The sequence below is a fragment of the Bombina bombina genome, chromosome 3 (genome assembly GCF_027579735.1).
Source record: "Bombina bombina isolate aBomBom1 chromosome 3, aBomBom1.pri, whole genome shotgun sequence".
Classification (NCBI taxonomy): Eukaryota; Metazoa; Chordata; class Amphibia; order Anura; family Bombinatoridae; genus Bombina; species Bombina bombina.
The window spans coordinates 1,164,683,005-1,164,690,390 of NC_069501.1; positions in this window are offsets into that span (position 1 = coordinate 1,164,683,005).

The following is a 7,386-nucleotide window of genomic DNA, read 5'->3' on the forward strand; positions in this document are numbered from 1 at the left end:
TCCTGTTAGATTATATAGGTTTACCTTGTCCTCCAGCCTCAACATCCCAACATGGGAGAAAGAGACTCTGCAATATAGTCAAAATAAAAGTTCAGCAACTCGGGCTTGGTTAGAGCTCCGACGAAAATCTGTTATCCCAAGCTCCTGATGATCTTTGTCGACTTGCAGGACTTCACAGGCTGGTCATCCCTGATGAGAATCCAGCAAACTCAGGGACTTTCAGCTGTAGGTTAAGCCTGTAGAAGTATAACATTATTTTGTCACTGCTAGATTAATTAGTTAAACTAGACGTGCACAATTACCCCACCTTAATGCATTTTATATGTAAGCTTGTTTACTCTTACTGTTTGTGTTCATCTAAATATTATACTTAAACTGGAAATGTAGGCTCCATTGTTATGTAAGGGTAAAATATATTTTAATCTACCTAATTTATGGTTATATACTCTATATCAAATTCATAGGCCTCTATTTTTCAAGGTCTGTCAGACCTGATCCGACAGTGCGGATCAGGTCCGACAGACCTCGCTGAATACGGAGAGCAATACGCTCGCCGTATTCAGCATTGCACCAGCAGCTCACAAGAGCTGCTGGTGCAACGCCGCCCCCTGCAGACTCACGGCCAATAGGCCACCAGCAGGGGGGTGTCAATCAACCCGATCGTACTCGATCGGGTTGATTTCCGGGGATGTCTGTCCGCCTGCTTAGAGCAGGCGGACAGGTTATGGAGCAGTGGTCTTTGTGACCGCTGCTTCATAACTGCTGTTTCCATTCGGAGCTTGATACATATGCCCCAATGTCTTGTGTAAGATTATACTTGTATGATATATATGTATTGCTATTTTGCTGAGCTAGATAAGACATAGTTTATTAAAAAAAATATATATATTTTTTTATTAAAAGGCAACCAGTTTGTTTAATGTTACCCTTTTGTTCACTAAGATATATTAGAGGCCCTATTATTACACTTATAGCCTAGGCATTTTCATCACTTATTATATACTCTCATTTTGTAATACATGAGTGATTAAATTTCAGTCTGTCAATCTATGTGCAAAGGTTTATAGAATTTGTAAAGTACTATTAGCTGGTTTTAATTAACCTCTAACCATTCCCCCCTATGCTTGGCATCTGATATTGGCTATGTCATATAGAGTGTAGTACTCTCACTGTGTTTCCCTACTAGGTTCCATATTGTTTATACTACACATTTAAGGTCATAGACATGCTGGATATTAATACCCACTTTTTATATCATGCTGCTACATATTTCTAGACATGGTTCAGTGTATATATCTTACCCTCACAATACTCAGCCACAATTATGGTCATGACGTACCTCATTGCTAAGCACTTAAAGGGACATGAAACCCAATGTTCTTCTTTCATGATTTAGAAAGAGCATGTCATTTTAAACAACTTTCTAATTTACTTCTATTATCTAATTTGCTTCATTCTCTTGATATCACTTGCTGAAAAGCATATCTAGATATGCTCAGTAGCTGCTGATTGGTTGCTGCACATAAAGACCTTGTGTGATTGGCTCACACATGTACATTGCTATTTCTTTAACAAAGGATATCTAAAGAATTGAGCAAATTAGATAATAGAAATAAACTGGAAAGTTGTTTAAAATTGCATGCCCTATCTGAATCATGAAAGTTTAATTTTGACTAGACTGTCCCTTTAACATCAGAGTTCCATCGGGGTAACATCCTTATAACTATAACTAATGTATATATTATAGCAACTTCAGCAGCTCATTTTAATACCTGCATTAATAAGGTATATACATATGCTGGCCCATGATACATTCTGACATACTAAGGGAGTCCTAACTAGCTTGATGCCAGGTTATATAATGCTTGAATTATTTATCGGGTTTTTTCAGTTTCTGCAATAATATTATATAATGCCCCTTTTATGGGTCAACACTGCAGTGTATATTACTCACAGGCATGAACCAGTCACTATCATCACCACATAAACCTACTACCTATACCTCATAAGTCACTATTCTCCTCAATTCTTATACATCTCCCTTTATGGAGCATTTAAGCGTATTAACGACTACCTATTATAAACATATCTCCTCTCAACAGAAGCCCCTACAACTTCCTATAGGTTAATCATGGTTTGTAAATGCCCCATCACATGGAGAGCAAATACAAATACATAAAGTAATAAAAGTATGTTTATTAGGCAAGAATTTATTAGCATCAATTGAAGGTAGAATGTCCCTTTAATTTCCTAAGACTTTCGTAGCAGTATGCACAATATATATATATATATATATATATATATCCCCCTTTTTTATGAGGTACATGGTTTGAACTATACCTAAAGGCCCAAACCCCACCCGGACTGCTAACCTGGCTGGCTCCGCCCCCCCTTCATCTAAAGCGGCTTTGGTCCGCTGACTTCACCTTCCCCTAAATAAAAGAAAAATTAGGTTTTATTATTATATGTTCCAGTTACCCATATATGTTGCACACTAGCCCATACATTTTATGATCTACATCTTAGATAAACTTTTATAACTCATGCCAGAAACTATTTCCTTACTAGGGACTTTGCCATATTATATAGTAAAAGCCCTCATCCACAGGTAATGTTTATCACTGTAGTCTAGACATGGTAACTATACCTGAAATACTGGTATCCTAATGTTTTAGATCAAGTCTATTGAGAATTGTATAAGTGTTTTTGTCAAGTATGCTTTGTATCTGGACATATTTTCTGTTTTGTAGTTGATACTCTTTACGTAAATAAAAAATTGTTATTTCAAAAAAAATAATAGAAATTGAAAAAAAGTTTAAAACCACATGCTCTTTCTGAATCACAAAATAAAAAAAAAATCTTTTTCATGTCCCTTTTAGTGTCTGAATTCTTAAGTAAATGTGATATTTCAGGTTTTTTTTTGCTTTTTAATACATTTGCAATGTTATCAAACATCTGGGTTTGGCTTTGTCATTATGGAGTATTGAGTGTAGATTGAAGTGGAAAAAAAAATAATTTAAACCATTTTAGCATAAGGTTGAAACATAAAAAAATTTAAAAAAAAAAAAGGGGGTCTGAATACTTTCTTAAAGTGCAGATTGTGCTTACCAAGTGTATGCACCGGACACAGGATGTAGATACACTACTGGTCAAAAGTTTAACAACACCTTCATTTTTTAAAGCTTTAAAATTGATGACATGTATGCAGTGTAATGTCTCAATGTACTAATAAATAATCAATTGGAGATAAATAAATAAATCATGGAATCATTATGTTTAACAAAATTTACTTTAAATTTTTGTCTCATCAAAGTTGCCACCTTTTACAGATAGAACAGTTGAACACACTTGTAGCAGTCTTTCAACAATGGCCCCAAGTTATGAAAGTCTGGCGGACCTGATCCGACAGTGCGGATCAGGTCCGCCAGACTTTGCTGAATACGGCGAGCAATACGCTCGCCGTATTCAGCATTGCACCAGCAGCTCACAAGAGCTGCTGGTGCAACGCCGCCCCCTGCAGACTCGCGGCAGGGGGGGATGTCAATCAACCCGATCATACTCGATCGGGTTGATTTCCGGCGATGTCTGTCCACCTGCTCGGAGCAGGCGGACAGGTTATGGAGCAGTGGTCTTTGTGACCGCTGCTTCATAACTGCTGTTTCTGGCGAGCCTGCAGGCTTGCCAGAAACACGGGGCATAAAGCTCCATACGGAGCTTGATACATATGCCCCAATATGTTTAGCACTACTGTATAGGTTCCCACAAATGCATTTCACTTGTAGGTTGCTTTGCATTCTCCCTTCTTTCCATGTCATCCTAAACAAGCTCAATGAGGCGTAAAGGGACACTGAACCCAAATTTTTTCTTTCATGATTCAGATAGAGCATGCAATTTTAAGCAACTTTCTAATTTACTCCTATTATCAATTTTTCTTCATTCTCTTGCTATCTTTATTTGAAAAAGAAGGCATCTAAGCTTTTTTTCTTGGTTCAGCACTCTGGACGGCAGTTTTTTATTGGTGGATGAATTTATCCACCAATCAGCAAGGACAACCCAGATTGTTCACCAAAAATGGGCCGGCATCTAAACTTACATTCTTGCATTTCAAATAAAGATACCAAGAGAATAAAGAAAATTTGATAATAGGAGTAAATTAGAAAGTTGCTTAAAATGTCATGCTCTATCTGAATCATGGAAGAAAAAAATTGGGTACAGTGTCCCTTTAATTGATCGTTCCCTTTAAAGGGACAGAAAAGTTAAAATTAAACTTTTGTGATTCAGATAGAGCAAGCAATTTTAAGCAACTTTCAAATTTAGTTCTGTTATAAAATTTGCTTTGTTCTTTTGGTATATTTTTTTTAAAGAGTAAAACTAGGTAGGCTCATGAGAGCTCAGAGGTGTGCACATGTCTTTAGCACTCTATGACAGATACAAATAATGTTGCAGTACTAAAGATACATGCACACTCCTGAGCTCTTGTCAGCCTACCTAGTGTTACTGTTCAATAAAAGATAACAAGAAAAGCAAATTTGATAACAGAAATAAATTGGAAAGTTGTTTAACATTGTATGCTCTATCTGAATCATGAAAGATGAATTTTGACTTAAAGCGATAGTAAAGTCCAAATTAAACTTTCATAATTCAGATTAATTCATTCAGAGCATGTCATTTTAAACAACTTTCTAATTTACTTTTATCATCAAATTTGCTTTGTTCTCTTGTTATTCTTAGTTGAATGCTAAACTTAGGTAGGCTCATATGCTAATTTCTAAGCCTTGAAGCCCACCTCTCATCTGAATGCATTTGACAGTTTTTCACAGCTAGATGTTATTAGTCCATGTGTTTCATATAGGTAACACTGTGCTCATGCACGTGGAGTTATTTAAGAGTCAGCACTATTTGCCTGAAATGCAAATCTGTCAAAAGATCTGAGATAAGGAGGCAGTCAGCAGAAGCTTAGATACAAGGTAATTACAGAGGTAAAAAGTATATTTCTATAACCATGTTGATTATGGAAAACTGGGGAATGGTAAATAAAGGTATTATCTATCTTTTTAAACAATGTTGGTGTTTATTATCCCTTTAACTGTCCCTTTAAAATTATAATAAAATAATGTTCTATGAATCTGCAAAATGAGTCCAGCAAATATTAAGGAAGTCTGTGATATAAATATTGCATTAATAAACTCCCCTGATCTATTTTAAGATCGTTAGCTTCCATGAAACTGATACATTGTTCAATTAAGATGCATGGGTAATTTATCAACTGAAATGCGTGGGCAGATAACAATGGCTTTTGTTCAAATTATCGCCTAGATTACGAGTTTGGCGTTAGCCTTAAAAAGCAGCGTTGAGAGGTCCCAACGCTGCTTTTTAACGCCCGCTGGTATTACGAGTCAGGCAGGAAAGGGTCTACCGCTCACTTTTCTTCCGCGACTCGAGGCTACCGCAAATCCCCTTATGTCAATTGCGTATCCTATCTTTTCTATGGGATTTGCCTAACGCCGGTATTACGAGTCTTGGAAGAAGTGAGCGGTAGACCCCTCCCGGCAAGACTCCTACCGCATTTAAAAGTCAGTAGTTAAGAGTTTTATGGGCTAACGCCGGAACATAAAACTCTTAATTAAAGTGCTAACAAGTACACTAACACCCATAAACTACCTATTAACCCCTAAACTGAGGACCCCCACATCGCAAACACTATAATAAATATTATTAACCCCTAATCTGCCGACCGGACATCGCCGCCACCTACATTATACTTATGAACCCCTAATCTGCTGCCCCTAACATCGCCGACACCTAAATTATAGTTATTAACCATTAATCTGCCTCCCCCAACGTCGCCGCAACCTAACTACACTTATTAACCCCTAATCTGCCAACCGGACATCGCCGCCACTTTAATAAATGTATTAACCCCTAAACCGCCACACTCCTGCCTCGCAAACACTAGTTAATTTTTATTAACCCCTAATCTGCCTGCCCTAACATCGCCGACACCTACTTACATTTATTAACCCCTAATCTGCCACCCCCAACGTCTCCGCTACTATAATAAAGTTATTAACCCCTAAACCTAAGTCTAACCCTAACACTCCCCTAATTTAAATATAATTTAAATACATCTAAATAAAATAACTACAATTAAATAAATTATTCCTATTTAAAACTAAATACTTACCTGTAAAATAAACCCTAAGCTAGCTACAATATAACTAATAGTTACATTGTAGCTATCTTATGATTTATTTTTATTTTACTGGCAACTTTGTATTTATTTTAACTAGGTACAATAGTTATTAAATAGTTATTAACTATTTAATAACTACCTAGCTAAAATAAGTACAAATTTACCTGTAAAATAAATCCTAACCTAAGTTACAATTACACCTAACACTACACTATCATTAAATAAATTACCTAAACTACCTACAATTAATTACAATTAAATACAATAAACTAAATTACGAAAAAAACAAACACTAAATTACGGAAAAAAAACAAACACTAAATTACGAAAAAAAATAAACACTAAATTAGAGAAATTAAAAAAAATTACAAGAAGTTTAAACTAATTACACCTAATCTAAGCCCCCTAATAAAATAAAAAAGCCCCCCAAAATAATAAAATTCCCTACCCTACACTAAATTACAAATAGCCCTTAAAAGGGCCTTTTGCGGGGCATTGCCCCAAAGTAATCAGCTCTTTTACCTGTAGAAAAAGGATACAATACCTCCCCAACATTACAACCCACCACCCACACACCCCTACTCTAAAACCCACCCAATACCCCCTTAAAAAAACCTAACACTACCCATTGAAGATCACCCTATCTTGAGCCGTCTTCACCTAGCCGGGCACCAGTGGTCATCCGATCCGTCCAGAAGTTTTCATCCGATGGGCCAGAAGAGGACATCCAGACCGGCAGAAGTCTTCATCCTATCCGGGCAGAAGAGGACATCCGGACCAGGAGAAGGCTTCATTCAAGCGGCATCTTCTATCTTCATCCATCCAACGAGGAACGGCTCCATCTTGAAGACCTCTGGCGCGGAACATCCTTCTAGGCCGACGACTAACGACGAATCAATATTCCTTTAAATGACGTCACCCAAGATGGCATCCCTCGAATTCCGATTGGCTGATAGGATTCTATCAGCCAATCGGAATTAAGGTAGGAAAAATCCGATTGGTTGATGCTATCAGCCAATCGGATTGAAGATCAATCCGATTGGCTGATTGGATCAGCCAATAGAATAGTGTTTTTTTTCTCTCGTAATTTAGTTTATTTAATTTAATTGTATTTAATTGTAGGTAGTTTAGGTAATTAATTTAATTATAGAGTAGTGTTAGGTGTAATTGTAACTTAGGTTAGGGTTTATTTT